Source organism: Sorex araneus, chromosome X (assembly GCF_027595985.1).
Source record: "Sorex araneus isolate mSorAra2 chromosome X, mSorAra2.pri, whole genome shotgun sequence".
In the NCBI taxonomy this organism is placed as follows: Eukaryota; Metazoa; Chordata; class Mammalia; order Eulipotyphla; family Soricidae; genus Sorex; species Sorex araneus.
This window is the reverse complement of record NC_073313.1, coordinates 270,577,248-270,594,981: the sequence shown is the minus strand read 5'-3', so window position 1 is coordinate 270,594,981 and position 17,734 is coordinate 270,577,248. Positions and strand designations below refer to the sequence as shown.

The 17,734-nt window shown below is 52.3% G+C and overlaps 1 protein-coding gene across 6 annotated transcripts in view; it reads left to right on the top strand.

Moving 5' to 3' along the window:
• The first annotated feature begins 5,946 nt into the window (after nucleotides 1-5,946).
• Nucleotides 5,947-17,734, top strand: part of TENM4 (teneurin transmembrane protein 4) — a 708,342-nt gene continuing 696,554 nt past the window's right edge. For 3 of the 6 annotated variants that reach the window (XM_055123102.1, XM_055123103.1, XM_055123101.1), the window contains exon 1: nucleotides 5,947-6,283. The gene's annotated coding sequence lies outside the window, so the exon portion shown is untranslated. The remainder of the gene's footprint in view (nucleotides 6,284-17,734) is intronic. The other 3 variants (XM_055123105.1, XM_055123104.1, XM_055123106.1) reach the window with 2 other exon arrangements.

Here is a 17,734-nt window from a genome sequence, read left to right as displayed (position 1 = left end):
TGATAATTCTTATGTATCATGCAAATATGTTCATTTTTACTTTCTCTTCCAACTCTATCTTTCCTTCTCCATTTTCACTGAAAATGCCTTAGTTTACGTAAGTGACCATCTTAGCTTACCAAAATGATCCAACCGAACATCTTCTCAAGCCACTCTCTGTAATCCATTCTTTACACTGTAATCAGATTCCTTCATTTGAGATTGCATACCTGTTCAACTTTGAAGTCTTTTGTTTGAGATACTGAACTTCCTCAGGCTACTTTGAGCAGCAGCTTCTTATATAAATCTCCACCTTGATGACCCTGCATACATGCCAAACTCTGTCCCTAATAATGAATGCCTCATGCTTTGATACATGTCCTAGACCTTTACCTCTTCTTAAAAAATACCTTCCCTTTGTGATCTAGCTTGTGATCTAATTTGCTGTCCTTCACAATTTAGTTTGAATGTCATCTCCTATATTAAATCTTCATTACTTCTAAATCCTTTGCTTAGTGTTCTATGCTGAGATTTTTCCTATTCCTTACATACCCATCACAAAGTGATTACTTGAAGATAGGAAATAAGATTTGTTCATTTAATTATTAATTTTTTAAAAATTGGGTCCATACTCAATGGTGCTCAGGTCTTACTCCTGGTGCTGTGCTCACATCTCACTCGTGGTATTAGTTGAGGCAACATATGGGGTGCAGGGAATTGAAGCCAGGTTAATCCCTACAAGGCGAACTCCCAACCCACTGAACATTTTCTCTGGCCCCTGCTCATTTAAAAAAATTATTTATTTAATTTTAGAGTCATGATTTACAAAATCATACATAGCTGAGTCGTAGGCATATAGGAGTTGGAAGATACCATGTAGAGTGAAGTAAGCCAGAAGAAGGACAAACACGGGATGATCTCACTTACCTGTGGTATTTAGAATAAGTGGATGAGGAAGTGTAATGCTTTATTTTTTAACAACTAAATGCTTAAGTTGTATACTTTCCTAAATAACCACAGCAATTAATTGTGCAATTAAGAGGTTAATATTGATCCCTATTATTATCTAACTTACAAACCTTATTTTTAATTCCACTAGTTGTCCATTAATGCTCCCATTCAGGGCATGTCTTGACAACTGAACTATTCTTTTAGTTCTGTCTGGGGTCTTTGCTTCTTGTGACTTTGGTATTTAGAAGAACATGTGACAGTTATCTCATTATTGGTACTCAGTTTGGTTTTGTCTGATGTTTTAATTCTGGTTATCCGTTTCAGGCGGGATTATCCCAGCAGTAATGTTTGGTCCTTTTCAGTCCTTCACGTAAGAGTGATCACTTGTCATTGTCATAGTGATGTGGACTTTTTAATGACTTGAGTAAGGTGAAGTTGGTTAGGTGCTTTAAATTGCAAAGTTGTTGTTTTCCCTTCCACATTAATCACAGCTACTTTAAATATATGCAAAACATCATGTTTTCTATCATACTTTCACTCACTGCTTTTAGCACTGGGGGTCTCCATTTTCTCATCAGCTAAATGAGATGCTTAGACTGGCAGTGGAGTCCCAGAATTTTAGTCTCAGGGATCTCTTGATGATTTCCACCGCTACCATGAGCCCCATATATTTTGTTGATTTTGGCATCACCCCTGGAGGTTTTCAGGGCTTGTTCCAGGCTCTGTGCTCAGGAATCACTCCTTGCAGGGCTCATGGACCACATGTAGTGCTGGGGATCAAACCTGGGTCAGCCACGAGCCAGGCAAGTGCCTAAACTGTTGTGTTAGCTCTCTGGCCAGGACTTTCTATTTTGAAATATTTCATTCCCCAAAGAAACCACATGTTTCCAGGTAAATGCAATTTGCTTCTGTTTTGTACATCATTAGACATGTCCTTCCCCTCCATGCTCACAAGGACAGGACCCAGGATGCCTGAGCCAACCACAATGGCCACTGCAGATCTGCTGATAGACAAACATGTGCTGAAGAATGGAATTCTGCTGGCAAGCCCCATGTAGGTCCAGCAGTGGAAGTCTGCATTTGATCAATGCTCTTTAACGGCGAGTGTCTTGACATTTCACTTGGTCTCTAAGGTGTCATCAGTGGTTAGTGTCCAGGTATCGTGAAGGTTTCAATAATAGACTGAACATGGAGGGACACAGTGCACAGGAAATTTCTGACTCCATAGAATACATCACTTAGGGGATTTTTTTTTTTTTTGGCTTTTTGAATCCCATCCAGCAGTGCTCAGGGGTTACTCCTGGCTCTACAGGAATGACTTCTGGTGGTGCTTGGGGAACCATATGGAATGCCAGGGATTGAACCCAGGTGGGCCATGAGCAAGGCAAGCCTGCTGTCCTGTCACTTCAGCCTGCTTAGGGGATTTTAAAGGGATATTCCAGCATGCCAGGTTCATAAGCTCCATGCTGCAGGCTAGACAGTCTCTGTCTACAGATACCACGACAATCTTATTTTATTTTCCTTTTATTGTAGTTTAGGTAACATGAGTAAAATTACGTTAACATTGATGGTTTTACTGAACAAAGTTACTGCAACTTATCCACCATGAGAGCATCGAGTACCTTCCACCACTGTCCCTAGTCACCACTGCTCTGTCTTCCCCTGCTCCCTCCTTCCCCCTCGATTTAGTAATCTCAGTTCTATAATCAAAGGCCAAAGATTTGTCAGCACTCAATACTGTCTAATCCCTTGTTTTGTAACTGTATGGGTTTTTCTTTTCTTTTCTTTTCCACTCACTCCCCTGATTCTATTCATGCTGTAACTCCCAGACCTATCTAGATACAAAGTCTGAATCAAAGCTACTTTAAAAACACGCAAAACATCATGTTTTGCATCATGCTTTCACTCACTGCTTTTAGCACTGGGGGTCTCTATTTTCTCATCAGATAAGTGAGATGTTTAGACTGACAGTGGAGTCCCAGAATTTTAGTCTCAGGGATCTCTTGATGATTTCCCCCAACCACGAACAGTTTTAGTACAGTTTCAGTTCTGAATTCTGTTAGAATCCTGACTTCAAAACTCATTGAGTGGGGCCTGAGAGATAGCCCAGCAGGTAGGGCGTTTGTCTTGCAGGTGACCCACCCAGGTTTGATCCTGCCATCCCATCCCTATGGTCCCTGTGTATGACCAGCAATGATTCCTGAGAGAAGAGCCAGGAGTGATCCCTGAGCATTGCTCCCACCAAACAACAACAACAACAATAAAACCCAGAACTCATTTAGTATGAGATCGTGGATAATTTATTTCATCTCTCCAAATTTTAGTGTTCTCATTAAGGGCAAGTTTGTTGTATTAAGCTCCCAGAAAATAGTATCATGTTAAACGGTGCCAAGGCTCAGATAGAAGGAAGCTTCTCAAGATGCCCCGGGGTGGGGCACTGGCTTCTCTCTGGGAAGACACAATCAAAGTTATCTAAATTAAGACAAGAAAGCCATGGGCTTCTCTTATTTTATTTTTGGATTTGAATCCACACCTACAGTGCTCAGGGAACACTCCTACAGTGGTTTGTGGGACCATCTGCAGTGTCAAGGATTGGACCCAGGTGAGCAGCGTCCCAGGCAAGGGCCACCCTAGCCGTGGTCCTACTGTTCTGGCCCCTGCAGACGTGGCTTTTTATGTGCTGGGTACAGACTCATGTGGGACTCATATGGCACAGGTCCCGCATGGGTCCAAATCCAGGAGAGCAAACCCAGTCTGGGAAAAGAGATATAATGTTTTCCAAGTTGACTGAAACAGTTTAAAAAATCTTTTTCTTTTTCATGTTTCACATTTACAAAGCTGAAGCCTTGAAGTATGATGTAGCAAAATTTCAAGAATGGAGAATTGCCCTATGTTTTTAATTGCATGAATATTGTTTCACTTTTTAAAAAAATGCTATTGTGTCTCTGATTTACAAAGTTGTTGACAATTGAGTTTCAGTCATATAATGTTCCCACTCTAGTCCCTTCACCAATGAGCCCAGGTTCCCTCCCAAACTTCAACCTTTTATTGGAGGGGAGGGCAACACCAAGCAGTGCTCAGGGCTTACTCCTGGCTCAGTGCTCAGGGCTTACTCCTGGAAGAGTTCAGGGGACCAGGGAAGGTGCCAGGGATTAAATCTCTGTTGGTCCCATGGAAGACAAGTGCACTACCGACTGTACTGTTTTTCTAGCCAACCTGTCTCCTTGAGAGACACAAGTTTAGGGGCTGGAGCAATAGCACAGCAGGTAGGGTAGGGTGTTTGCCTTGCACACAGCCGATCCGGGTTCGACTCCCAGCATCCCATATGGTTCCCTGAGTGCCACCAAGAGTAATTATTGAGTGCAGAGACAGGAGTAACCCCTGAGCATCGCTGGGTATGACCAGAGAGAGAGAGACAGAGAGAGAGAGAGACAGAGAGAGAGACAGAGAGTTTAATTATTGCTGTCTGGGTCCATGTTACAGTCCTGCTGGATGCCCAGAGAAGCCAAGGGCATTGCCCATTACCTGCAGACCTCCTCTTCTTTCGTCCTCCCACTTTGGCATTTTCGTTCTGTAATCTAGGGCAAGGGTTTGCTCACTTTTGATACCCTCCATTCCCTGCCATGTTGCTCTCTATTCCACTGAAGAGTGAGAACATCCGCTACTTGTCCAGGTGGCTTATGAAGACCGTTTTTTTCAACAGATGGGGTCAGAGAGATAGTACAGTGGGTAGGGTGAGTTGCCTTGCACGGGGCCACCCTGGGTTCGATCCCTGGCATCTCATGGTTCTCAAAGCACCACCAGGAAATGACTCCTGAATGTAGAACCAGGAGTCAGCCCTGAGCATCACCGTGTGTGGCCCCAAAACACAAAACAATAAAAATAAAATCCAGGATCAAGAGAGAAATAAAAAGACATATATATATACATATATATACATACACACACACACACACACACACACACACACACACACACACACACACACACACATGTATATATATGGCTGGGTTTGTGGGACTGACATTACCCTCCAGCAACTCACATACGGCCCCTGGGTGGTTAACCCTCACCATAGCTGGTGAGATCACGCAGCCTGTGTTACAGACACAGATCAGGAGGCTGTGTGACCGGTCATCGCCTGCACCAGGTCACACCAAGAGTCTGCAGGGGCTGCGTGTGCCTTCAATCTTACCCAAGCCCTGGCAGGCTGCAGCTGCCTGCTCTATCCTACAGGAAATCCCGTCCTCTTGCCAGTGCGCTGGCCATCATACCTCGGACAGGAGTGCAAAGGACAGTAATCTCTCGGATCACGTTCCCTGCAGTTATTATTTTTATTTTTTTAATGACTGCTATCAGACTCAGCTGTTACCATGGTGTTGGAGTTGTCTGAGGAGGGAGGGACTGTCTTGGAAGCATCTTGGTGCCCCGAAGAAAGCACAGGAGTACTTGGCTCTTAATGACCTCTGACCGAGCAGCCTGGAAACGGACGGGGTGGAGGGTGAGAGCCGTGGGCAGGAGGCCAGAGGGACCGGCCCGGGAAGGCGGCCGAGGACAGCCGACAGCGCAACGCAACCGGGACCCTTGGGGGTGGCATCCCGAGCGGGAGGGGAAGGGAACAAAAGGCAGGAGCAGGGGAAGTGGAGCAAAGTCGGGAAGGAGAAAGTCTGATGAGGCGTGGAAGGAGACGGGCGCGGGGGGCGCGGGGTCGGGGGGGGGGGACCCCGGAAGATCCTCAACTGCACGAACTCCAGGCCGAACGGAAATGAAAAGGAGGAAAACGCCGAGAGAGCGGCGAAGAGACGCGAGCGCAGAGGCGGAGGGGAAGCCGCCGCCCGGGAAGCGCGAGTCCGGGCAGCCCCGGCGGGGGCGCGCGGGGCCCGTGGCGCCCCCCGGCGGCGTGGTGGGGCGCGCGCCCCGGCCGCCTTGCGTTCCCGGGAGCTGCCCGTGCGTGTGCGTGTGCGCGCGGGTGTGCGCGCGGGTGCCGGGCTCGCCCTGCCGGCCTGTGTGGGGGAGCGCGCGGCCGAGGGGCGCTCGGCACCCCCGCGCTCACGCACACCCCCGCGCCCAGCCCGCGCGCGCACACGCGCCCGCCGCCGCCGCCGCCACCCCCTCCCCGCCTCGGGACTGCAGCTGTTTCATGTGGGGCAGCGGCAGAGCCGGCAGGGACGCCGGCCGGGAGCGGCCCGAGCCGGGGCGTGCGCGCGGCTGGAGGCTCGCCTGGGCTCCGCGCCCCGCGGGAGCTATTGTTGGTCTCGCCGGAGCGCAGCGCCCCGCGCCGCCGACCCGGACGCGTCTCGCCTCCCCGCCGCCCTCCTCCGCGCCCCGCCGGCGGCGGCAGCCTGCAGCCACGGTAAGGTCCGCTCCCCGGAGCAGCGCCGCGCCGGCTCCCGAGCCCCGCCGAGGGCTCCTCTGCGGACGCGCGCCCGTTCCCCGGGCCCGCACCCGGGAGACGGCGGACTGGGGGCCGGCGACGGGGCCGGCTGCATCCCAGCCGCGGGGGCCGGCGAGAGCCGGGCTGTGGGCGCGGGCCCGGACTCGGGACGGCCGGCGGTGCGATCGGGGAGGGCGCACTCCGCTCCCTCGGCCTCACCCCGGCCCCGGCGCCCGCAGCCCCTCTGCAGACGCAGCCATCCTGGGCGCCCCGGGAGTCCGCGAGGCGGCGCCGGGCTCCCGCCGCTGCAGCCTGCCCGCCCTCCGCGGTGGGAGCCGACGCGACCCCAGCCCCGCGCCCTCTGCAGCCCGCGACCCTCGCACCGGCCGCCCGGCCGCGGGAAGGAGTTGGCGCTGCGGACTCGCCGAGCCCCCACGGGTGTGCGTGCGTGAGCATGTGTGCACAAGTGTGGATTTGGCGTGTGCGCGTGGACTTCTCGCACCCCAGCCTTGGGGGAATGGGCTCTGGCTTGCAGTGTGATCTCCGAACCCCTTAGTCATTTTCCCGGGGATTTGGAAATGCAGGCTTTCGATGGAAGCAGCAGATGGGTAGGTGGCATCGCTGTCTGTGCGTGTGTCCACGCAACCGGGGAATACGCGGCCAACTCCAGGCGGTGTGGGGGCCAGCGGGGAGGGGTGGCGGGGGAGTTCAACTGGTGATCCCCGGCTGGGCTCCTCTGTTTTGCCCTGCCCCTGCCTAGACGAGGTTGGAAAGTGCTGGAAATCCTACTGCGCGGTCTCCTAACTTTGGAAATTGGCCCCCCTTGGCGGGCGACACGGGAAGACTGCTTGCGCCCCTCGGGTTCATGCGGAACAGAGAGTTTTGACTCGCTTGCGTTCGCAACCCTTTCTCCGCGTGGTTACCTTGCGAGTCCCTAATCTCTTCGCTTAGACCCCACAACCCCGAAGACAAGGTTCCCTGAGATGCAGTTATCCCGGCGCCATCTCCACGGTCGGCTGGGGGCGCCGGGAAGAGGACGATGCGCGCACACCAGGTGCCCAGCCAGCCCCGGTGTCGCCCCGTACTCCTGGGCCGGCAGACCGCGGCTGGCCAGGCCGGGACCACAGGGCGCCCCTGTGCGGAGCCGCGGGGGTTCGGCCGCATTCCCGGGACCTGCGGCCCGCCGGAGCCCGCACTTACGTAAACCGCCTCCGAGATTCCCTAGCGCTGCGGGCGGGCAATCCTTTCGCCAGAGGAAAGCCCCAAAGTTTGCCTACTTTGGGGGGGGAGGGGAGTTGCAAGGACCAGGACGCTGCCACCCCGGTGATGGAGAGCTGAAGGATGGGGGTCGCCTCGCACCACCGCGCCCACTTGGACGACGCGTGTAGGGTGCTGCTGTCCTCCAAAGAATAGGTGGAGACGCTGAGTGCAGAGAAGATCCAGATGGTTCGATAGCGGGTCAGAACTCGGGCTTCTCCGAATGTTTCTGATGAGGCCTCCCCGGGAACGCTGCTTTAGGAAGCTGGGCTTGCGTCCCAGGGATCCCCCGAAGACCCGCTCTGCCCCTCACCCCGCTGCGTCCGGCACCCCGAACCCTGCTGGGGATTAGAGACCCCGCAGGCGACGCCTGCGCCCCCTTGAGGGATGCGCCCCGCGGGGCTTGGTGAGGGAGAGGGAGGCGGTGGCCTGAGTGGACTGCGACCATGGCCTGCCCCTTCCGGGCTGCCCCCTGCACTGGCCGGGCCCGCAGGTACCACGAAGGGGGCGCGCACAGTGCCCGTCCTCACGGCCCCGACCACCGCTCGCCTCGGTTGGCTTCACTGCGCCCCTGTCGCCGCCGCGCCCCCGGAACGACCCCGGGTGGCTTAACCGCCCCTCGGAGCGTGCGTGATTCCCCTCTCGCCTCTCCGCGGCGGAGGGATGAGCAGCCTTGGAGCCGGCAGAACTGTGCGGGGCGCTGAGGTCGGGGCGGTGGAGGCCCGGAGGCCCCCTCCCCGCCGCACCCCCACGCAGGCCGGAGGTGGGGTGTGCGCGGGTGGAGGGGTTGCCTTCGCCCCCTCCCGCGTCTCAAAGCCCCGCACCCTCTCCCTGCCCGCCATCCCACCGGAGCCCCGGGTCTGCGGAGCCTGTACCGCGCGGTGAAATCCAGTCCCCGGCGCGCAGACCCGCGGGGTCGCCGGGTTTTCCTGCGGCTGCCAGCATCCCGACAAAGCTGCACGTGGCTCGGCTGAACGCGGGGGACCCCCGGGGGACGGCCTGACCGCGCCTTGACCTTGCCAAAGGGTTGGCTCAGCCCACCGGTCCCCGCTAGGTGGACGCCCAGGAAGGGGCAGCGCTGGCTTTGGGGGTTGAGCGGGAAAGGTAGGGTAAGGGGAGGAGACCGGGTCCTCGGTGCGCAAGGACAGCGCGTCTCCGCCCTGCCGGCCCGAGCCCGCCCTTCCCGGCCCGGGTCTTGGGCCCAGCTGAGCACCCTCGGCGGAGCCTGCTGCGGGGCTCGGGACCGGCCACCTTCGAGGCCGCGTTCGTGCCCCCCAGCCGCGCGGCCCCGACTCCGGGCAGTGCCCCTGGCTGTACCCGAAGCTCCCGGGGCCCGAGTTGGCCGGACGCGCCCACAGGTGGCCACGGCGCCCCGGGCTCGGGGCGCCGAGGGAGGGAGGGGACCCGACAGACGCCCAGCCGCGCCCCCCCCCACGGGCTGGCGCCGACGGAGCCGCGCTCTTGACTGGAGCTGGGGGCGCAAAGGGCTCCCCCCTTGGGACTAGGTCCAGCCCGGTCGCCTCTCCGCGGTGTCTCCTTCCCGCTGCGGCCGGGAAATTCATGTTTGGGAGCCTGGATGTCCCTCTACCCCCACGTTCTTCGGGGGAGACTTAGGACTTGAATGACCGGTGAGTTTAAGGGTCCCAGGTGGTGGCGGTTTTATTCCCGCCGTGCGTGTCTTTGAGGGGCCTGCGTGCCCGTTGGCCTGGGGGTTTTCTGGGCTGGGGGGAAGTACCAGAGCGCCGAGTTTGCATTGTTCTAGAGCGGTTTCTTATCCCTGCCTCTGCCGGGGACTCTGTCCTCATCCAAGGCTTTCCGGACCCGCACACGGGCTCAAGTCCATCAGCGGGCCCAGGGCTGTGGATCAGGGAAAGACGCGGAAAGTGTTCCGTGCACACTCGGGGAAGGGGTGCGGAATCAGAGCTGGGGTCTGCAGGAAACCAGACCGGGTCTCCAGCGCGTGGGATGGTCTGGAGGGCGAAGGGAAGAAATCCCCGCTCAACAGGTGAGGCAGTGGGCAGTTTGGGCCCTGGCAGGGGTCTGACTTGAACCTGGAAACTTACTGGGTGGGAATCAGTACTGTGTGCGGTGCAGGTCGCCTCTGGCACCTCAGTTTTCCCTAAGAAATGGGGAAGATAAATAATGTCGGGTTTCCAGCTCTGACGGTCTGGTCCTTAGAGCCTCCAGTTTGCTGAAGGAAGGCATGGCTTCCTCCTGGCCCACTTCCTTTTCCAACCCTGAGCATGTGTTGCCCGCGGGATGGAAGGTGGGGTCAACAGTCCCAAAGAGACTAGCTGTGTTTTCCCTGAAATCTATTTAAACTCAACCCGAATGCATGACTGACACCAAGATATAAAAGATATCTTCTGTTTTCTGAGAAAAGATATTCCCAGTTTGTTAGTATTTCTGCTTCTTTGTAGGGTCAGTCCTCCCACCCTACTATTTTTTTCCCTCTTTCTGACAGAATCACATCCTCGGGCTGTGTGACAACTTACAGAACCTGCTATTTCCAGACCACAAGTCGCAAATATGTAGAAGACAGTTAGGAATTTCAGATGAAGGGTTGCTGGGCCGCACAAGTAAGGGGACTCAATCTGAGAGGCCACCTCCCACTCTTAATAAATGTTGGAGGACAAGGAGATTGGGTCAGCTCTGGGTGCAAAGCCTCAGCTGGGTCCTCAGCTGTCTGAACTGTCCTTGCCCCAAGCCGACTGAGAGTCCTGCCCAGGCCCGTTCTCCAAACCGTGAAACTAAACAGCCAGGGGATTTTAGTCACTCTGTAGAGTTGAGTCCAGGAGCCCAAATCAGTGTCAGATCCACATAGAATGGAGCCATTTTTTACTTGCCCATCAACAGGCTTACAGTGACCCAAAGCTTAAGTCCACGTCCCCAACCTGGCTGCTAACCAGGCCCTAAGAAAGTAGCTCAGGCCCCAGCTCCCAGCATGAGGCAAACTCAGATCCCTGAATGGATCCTTTTCCATAAGAAAAGCTTCTAGGGAGACTGAGTAAGTTTATGTGCTTAGTCCTCAGTGAGTTATAAATCAATTCCTTTGTCATTTTTTTCCCCCAAACTTTAACTGTCTTTCTTGGACTTACCAAAGTAGTGTCCGCCCTGTAGGCCTTCACTAGTGCCTTCAACTAGAGAAAAGCAAAGGAAAGCTTAATGTACCACCTTTGAGTATGTGACTTGGGACTTTTCTCTCAGGAGTGCAGGGGAAAAAAATGTAGTTCTAAAATTTTGGAAGTTTATGTGCATTTAGTGATGCGTCTTTGCAGGGGATAGCATTTTCCCCACGCCCTCCCACTGCAGCATTTTTAATGGCTCCTTTGAGTGCCTATGTTTTGATATAGCATACTTGTCCTTATTCTGGAGTTTGGAAAAAAATTTTAATAACAAAGTTGGACTGACTCTCCTTGCTCACACTATGCAGTTTTGGCATTTCCTTAGGACAGATTCCTAGAAAGTAGGATTGTGGGGTCAAAGGCAGATGCCGCTGTTGCCTTGACAAGCAGGAGCCTGCAACTGTGGCTTCCGCTCACTTCATCTTTACAGCCAGATTTCCAGTCTGGCTTGCAGTCCCTTGCAGGTCAGAGAGGGAGGTTGTGGTGTCAGTCAAGCCTCAAATGGGCGATCTGCAGAACTGTGGGCTGTTTGGCTCCACTGAGAGGCAAGTCCTTTATCCAAGAACATTTTTCTTCCCTGGCTGTCTTGGAAACGTCACCCTCTGTGTGGCTTCAGCCAGCTGATAGAGTTGAAATATGTAAAAATGTTCCTTGGAATAATTGTAGGTGGGGCTGGCTCCGTACTGAATGACAAACTGTTCCTCTGCGAAGTGTGTGTGTTTGTGAGAATTTGTGAGAATGTGTGTGCATACGTGTGTGTCTGCATGCACACACATGCTCTTGTGATTTTAGTATTGCCTGAGGTTGTGGCTTCTCTCCTCCCTGGCTTTTTCCTTTGCTTCAGAAGCCTTCGAAGGCACTTCTCACCCCCATCCCAGGAACTCCTCCTACAAAAGCTGCAGTTGATATTAGCTCCCCCAGCAAACAGCCCACCTGCTGCATGCCACCTTCTCAGAAATACAACCCACTGAGACTGGAGATCCCAGAGCCCCCCTAAAGACTCAACCCACGGGCCTCCAGCCTATGTCTGCTGAAGCCCGCGGTGGGTATGTCTCCCATCCTGACCAGGCAGATTTGTCCTCACACCTCCTCCCGCCCCCCATCAGATTTCTGTGTCCCAGAAAAGATGTTTCCTGTGGTTAAATGGCTCATCCTCTGACAAAGAACTCAGTGGAGGTCCTGGGGGAAGCTTGATTCTTCCCATTTCCAAGGGGATGCAGCCCTCAGCAGGGAAACATCAAAAGTTCTTCAGAATGGATGGTCAGAGGCCCCCTCAGGGTTGTGATGTGGTGTGGTCACTGTCTGCCCAATGCCGACAAGTGTTCAGAGTTCCTTTTGTTTCCTTTGATAGTACACCAGACCAGCTTCACCTGGAAAGGTGAGGGGCTGTAACTGTCCTCACTCTTATTCTGATCACCAAATCACTGCTTCGCTCTCTTTGGAAATTGCAAAGAGATGCTGGACATGAATGTAGCGGGTCTCAGAGTAGTTAAGCATGCCTTCCTATTTCCTTCCCGCTGCTGTCCCTTCTAACTTGGTCTGCCTTGACTTTGCAGAAGGTAACTCCAGAACCGGCCTGTAGCAGGAAAGGGTAGCCCTAGCCTGAGCCATCAGTCAATCACCTCATGGCTACCTTGGCTTTAAGAATGTTTTTCTCTTAAAGAGCCCAGGCACTTGCTGTGGAATTGATTTCTCAAAGTCTAGTCTTTGAACCCCTTGAAAGTTAAGCAAAAGGACGACCTCTCCTCCATCATGACTGGGCGAAACACTTGCCCAGTCCTGGAGTCACTTTCTCTCTCTGTAAAATCCGGAGGCAAGAGAAGGGCTGCCCTTGGGTGCTTTTTAAGACGCTGCTCCTTCAGCTTTCAGATAAACACTCATCGCGCAAGAGCATTCGAGTTGAAGTTTTGATCCCTGGGTGTGGAGGAGAAGACCTGCCCCGTGTGGTTGACTGTGGGTCCCTGGGCACACTCGGGGTTGCAGGCTCCATCCTGCTCTGACTTTATTTCAGAGTTACTAGCATTCATCCAGGATGCAAGAGGCACTGAACTGGATTATGGACCGGGATTTCCTGGTCTTTTCTTTTTTAAAATTTTATATTTGGCACTGTAGTTTATAGTACAGTTGTTAATGGTAAGGTTTCTGGCATAAATCTTTCCCTTCCCTTCCCAGAGTGTCTGGCTTCCCTCCACCTCTGTCCCAGTGTCCCATCCCACTCTGCCACTCTGCTCCACCCTCCCCCCACCCCCAAGCTTTCGCTTTCTCCGCAAGACCTGGATCTGGATTTTAAAGGGACAGGCACATTTTTTTCTTTTTGGATTCGAGGAATTTGTTCTTTGCCGCCAGCGTGGAGAGGGATGTGGTGAATTTTCTCAGCCTGTAGCTGAAGAGGGGGTGGTGGGAGGAGGAAGAGCAGTTAAAACAGTGTCGTCATCCCTCTTTGTGAGGGAAGCTGCAGTTTTCCCTACTTGGAGACCAGTTCGCAAAGCCCGTGGCTCAGGGGTATATGCAGGGACCAGTATTTGGTCCTAGGTTTGAGGCTCCCATAGCCGGGTTCTCACTAGAAGGGCGACTTGGTAACTAACTGGAATGCCCTGTCATTAAAACTGAGTGCTTACCAAAGAGTTTCCTTTTAGAGCTCCTTCTACCCCCGCCGGCTCAGAGAGTGGATCAAGACATTTAAAAATTTGCATCATTATCATGCAAGCAATTAAAGTGCTTAAGAGCTTAAAAGCAATTTGTTCAAGTTGGTTAAATATCCGCCCTCCCCATTCTTGTTTGTATTATTAATTTACTCATCAAACTGGGACATCAAACCCATGGCAAAGGTAAATTTCAGTATCTTCTGAATGGTGGAACCTTTTGATAAAAGGGATTTTTTTTTCTTTGCTTTGTGGAAGGAACCAGTGAATCAGAGATGTGCGTTTTTTATTCAGTAAACCTAGTCCTGGTTTGGCCTCTGGATGAGGATTGGTCATTGCGTATTTATGAAATTCCAGTTACTCTGAGATCCAGGTAGCAGTGTAGCCCTTTGCAGTTGTCAACTAGCTGATCAGCCTGTCACCCCCTGTTCAGTGAGATGAGTCAGAGTAACACTGCATTTGAGAGAACACAGGGACAAGTTGAGATGAAGATAGAAGAAGCAGGCCCTTGCAGGAAATACGGTAGAGGAAAGGGGAATTAGGAGATGCCCTGAGTTTGTCACTTAACAAATATTTATTGAACGGTGTGCTGTGTATTCTCAACTGTGTTATGGATTGTGGTAGTCACTTGTTTACAAGTGAAACTTAATTAAAATGAAATAAAGTTAACAACTTATCTCTTCAATTTCACTAGTCAGATTTCAGGTGCTTGCTGGAGAATGTTGGCTGCACTGCCAGCCAGATTTAGAACCTTCCTGTTGTTGTGAGACGTCTAGAACGGAGACTCCCAAGCTCACAAGGCTTATTGCCCCCTTTTCAGAAAAGAAATCACCCAGCACCACCATCTCCAGAAATATATTTTTTGTTTGTTTGGGCTACACCAATAAGTGCTCAGGAATCACTCCTGGGGGTGTTAAAGGAAGCCTCATGCAGTGTTGGGGGTCTGAGCCTGGTTTCCTACAGGGCAGGCACCTTCCCTCCCCCCACCCCCTACTCTCTCCAGACCACCCATCTAGGTCACCTTCTTTTAAGTGAACAAACAGAAAGGGCCCCACCAGCTGAACCCAAGGCTAAGCCCCCTTCATAGTTTCAGTGACCCGAGGGTAGAGGGTGGAGGATGGGCAGAAAAGAGTTATGAATAAAAATGTTCACCCATTTGGGGAATTGAATATTGAGCTAGATACCTAAGATAATAATAAAAAATATCATTCAAGGACCCCTTCTATCTTTGTGGAAAACTCAGATATAGTTTCCTAAAACCATTGTTGACCCCGGCGAACCCTTGCCCAAGGAAACCCAGGTCGTGACTGAGTGCCTGGGGACAGTGGCCCAGACCAAGCTCCTAGGATAAAATCAAGTTCTCCATTCAGCCGCCCACTGGCGAGGGAGGTTATTTAAAGGCTCCATGCTCTTTGCAGATTTGTGCAAGTATTTTTCACATCTCAAATTAGCCAAGAGTCTTTTAAAGATAATGTTGGATCCTGGAGAGAGTGCCGGGGAGATAGGTACTCTCCTTTGCTGCTGCTGGTAGTGGAAATGCAAATTAATACACCCTTTTAGGAAAGCAATTTGGCAATAACTGTCAGTAAGTAGTCCTAGAAACACTTGTTCTCTTTAGTCCGGTATTCCAATTCTAGGAATCTAGCCAGAGGAACAATCAGAGAGGGGCAGAAAAGAGTTATGAATAAAAATGTTCATGCAGCGTTATTTATAATATTTTTAAAAAGATAAATGGATAAGTAAACCCTGACAGAGTCAAACTGTGGAATACTGAATAAAGATTCAGTTTTACTTTTGAAAAACTGTGTTTGTGACATGCAAAGATGCCATGATAAGACTGATGTTTTGAGGGGCTGGACTGATAGCACAGCGGATAGGGCATTTGCCTTGCATGCAGCCAACCCAGGTTCGATTCCCAGCATCTCCTATGGTCCCCTGAGCACCACCAGGAGTAATTCCTGAGCGCATGAACCAGGAGTAACCCCTGTGCATCACCGGGTGTGACCCAAAAAGCAAAAAGCAAAAAAAAAGACTGATGTTTTGAAAAACTCTGAGAGACAGAGGATGTAGATTGGTAGTAGAGCCAGAACTTTGCGTGTCCAAGGCCCTGGGTTTGCTCACTGGCACCTTATATATCGATATCTACAGCTTCTATGTCTATGTTTATCTATAACTACACAATGGTCTGCTCTGGAAAGTCTAAATTTTAAAGCAGACATTTGTTGAAAAAGAAACAAAATATTCAGCATCATAATCAGAACCTTTGATGGGGAAGATTGCATTGACTTCCTGCTGCATCGGGTTGTATTTTGACCTTTTCATATTTTCTCTACTGAAAGGAGCCTGCAAAGATTGGCAATGTCTGCCACTGGGTCCTGGCTCGCTGCTTCTCAGCCGGCTCCTCGGTGTTGGAGTCTCTGACTTATCCAATGAGGTGTTTGTCTGCTTGAAGACCAGGACGTGTGTCCTTATACTGAACCTTGATTCCCCAGCAGCACCTTTAAGTTTGTTTCTTGCTGTGCCATCTGAGATGATTCAGACAGAGTGGTGTGGGAAACTGGGGAGAAGTCCCTGGAGAGCTGGCTCCAGATTCTCTTCCTTTCCTCCTTACCACTTGACCTTGGGGCCACTCTGCTGCGCCTCAGTGTCCTTCCCCACCTCTCAAGTTGGCTAGAGACAGCATCAGTCTCATTTCATGGGGTTCGGGATTGAGTGCTCGCGTCAGAGGAGCATCTGGCTCAGGCAGGTAAATAAAGATGCTAATGTCTTCAGGGCCTGGCGTGCAGCACCGTTTAGAACATATGCTCCTGTTCCCTGGGGGTGCTCTCCTGAGACGGGCCGGATCCCCACTTTCCAGAAGAGGGAAGGGGTGTCTGTGGTTGCACAATGTGTCCTCTAGCAGGGCTGTGGCAGAGTGGCCAGTGTCTGCTGAAGCTCAGCCTTATGTCTCTGTGACTCTGGCAACTCCTTGTTGCCACCAAGGCCAAGTGCTCTTCTCTTGGTTTCCCTAGGACGTGCTCCAGGGGAAAATTGGGGAGCTGTTTCCCAGCCATGCTGCAGTTTGTCTCCTAGGGTAGACAAATCAGATCCTCCAGTTTCTGCAGGTTGAGTGAGAAAAGACCGGAAGTGGCCCTGAGCTGCCAAGTGATCGTGATGGTGAGACTTCCTTAGAACCCAAGGGAGAAGAGTCAGTCGGACCCTGTGGCCCAGCTGGCTTTAGCCACCTCCCTTCTCTCAGTGTCAGAAACTCGGAGACATCCACGTGAGAGGCCACTGCATTCCCATGAGGCACCTGTGAGTCCGCCTTATGGTTCTGTGGCTTCGTGGCTCTGTGTCCCTGTGATTTTGCTCTTCCTGTCCAGAGGGGGAGGGTAGTGATTGTGATGGAGATAGGAGGAGCAGCGTTAGAAAAAGCAAGAAACTGTTGCTGAGAATTTTGTGAAGGCTGTCATGATTGAATCAGGATCATTATTTCCAGATCCTTCAAAGTCACCAAACTTTCTGGAAAGCTAAGTCATGGGTTCCTTTCCTCTGCTCGGGTGGGTTTTCCTGTCCACAGCAGTCTGGGTGCCTTCAGGGTCACAGGAGAGAGTGGGAAGGACGGGTCAGCAGAAGTGAGTGGCTTAGATTCTCTGAGCCCCCATCAGTTTATTCATTTGTAAAACAGAAAGTGCAAGTGTGGCTCAAAGGGGTGCCTCAGGACCTGTCTCTTACCTCCTCCCATCCTCAGCTCCTTGCTTTCAGAGTCTGGAGTGAGCCTTCATCAGGATCGAGTGGTGGACTCAGATAAGTGTGTGTGTGTGTGTGTGTGTGTGTGTGCGAGCGCGTGTTTGTGTGTGTGCACATGTTGTGGGGGAGAGTCTCACAGACTCCGTCCCACCTGTGTGGTCCTCTGAGAGGACCTGTGGATTCCTGGCTTCTGGAAGCAGGTTCCTAGAGAAGTGGGGCCCTCTAGGGACTCTCCTATCTTGGGGCCCCAGCTCCAGCCATGTGTCTTTGCTGCCCTGCCCTGGCCCGGTCCTGGTCTTCTGTATCCTGTGCCTGCTTCCCAGGCTGTCCTTAAGCACTACACTTCAAGCTCTAGCGCATTGACCCCTGCTGGGTCCAGCCACAGTGCTCCGTCATGCTGGAGCTCTCACAGAGCTAGCTCAGTGCTGGGTGGCACCTAGTCATCCAGATTCTGGAAAGTTCTCCCAAGAGATGCAGGTGTGTGCTGTCAGGGCTGTGAACTGAATCCCACACACAGTTACTGCCTCCCTGCGTCACAGGTGAAGGGATGCCACACAGAGTTGTTTGTGCACGAGGTGCGTGACCTCATTGATTTGTACCATGGACTATGGATATAGTAATCAAGGGCTCTTCCCTGCCCCTCCCCCTGCTGCCAAACTGGGGCATCTGGCTCAGGA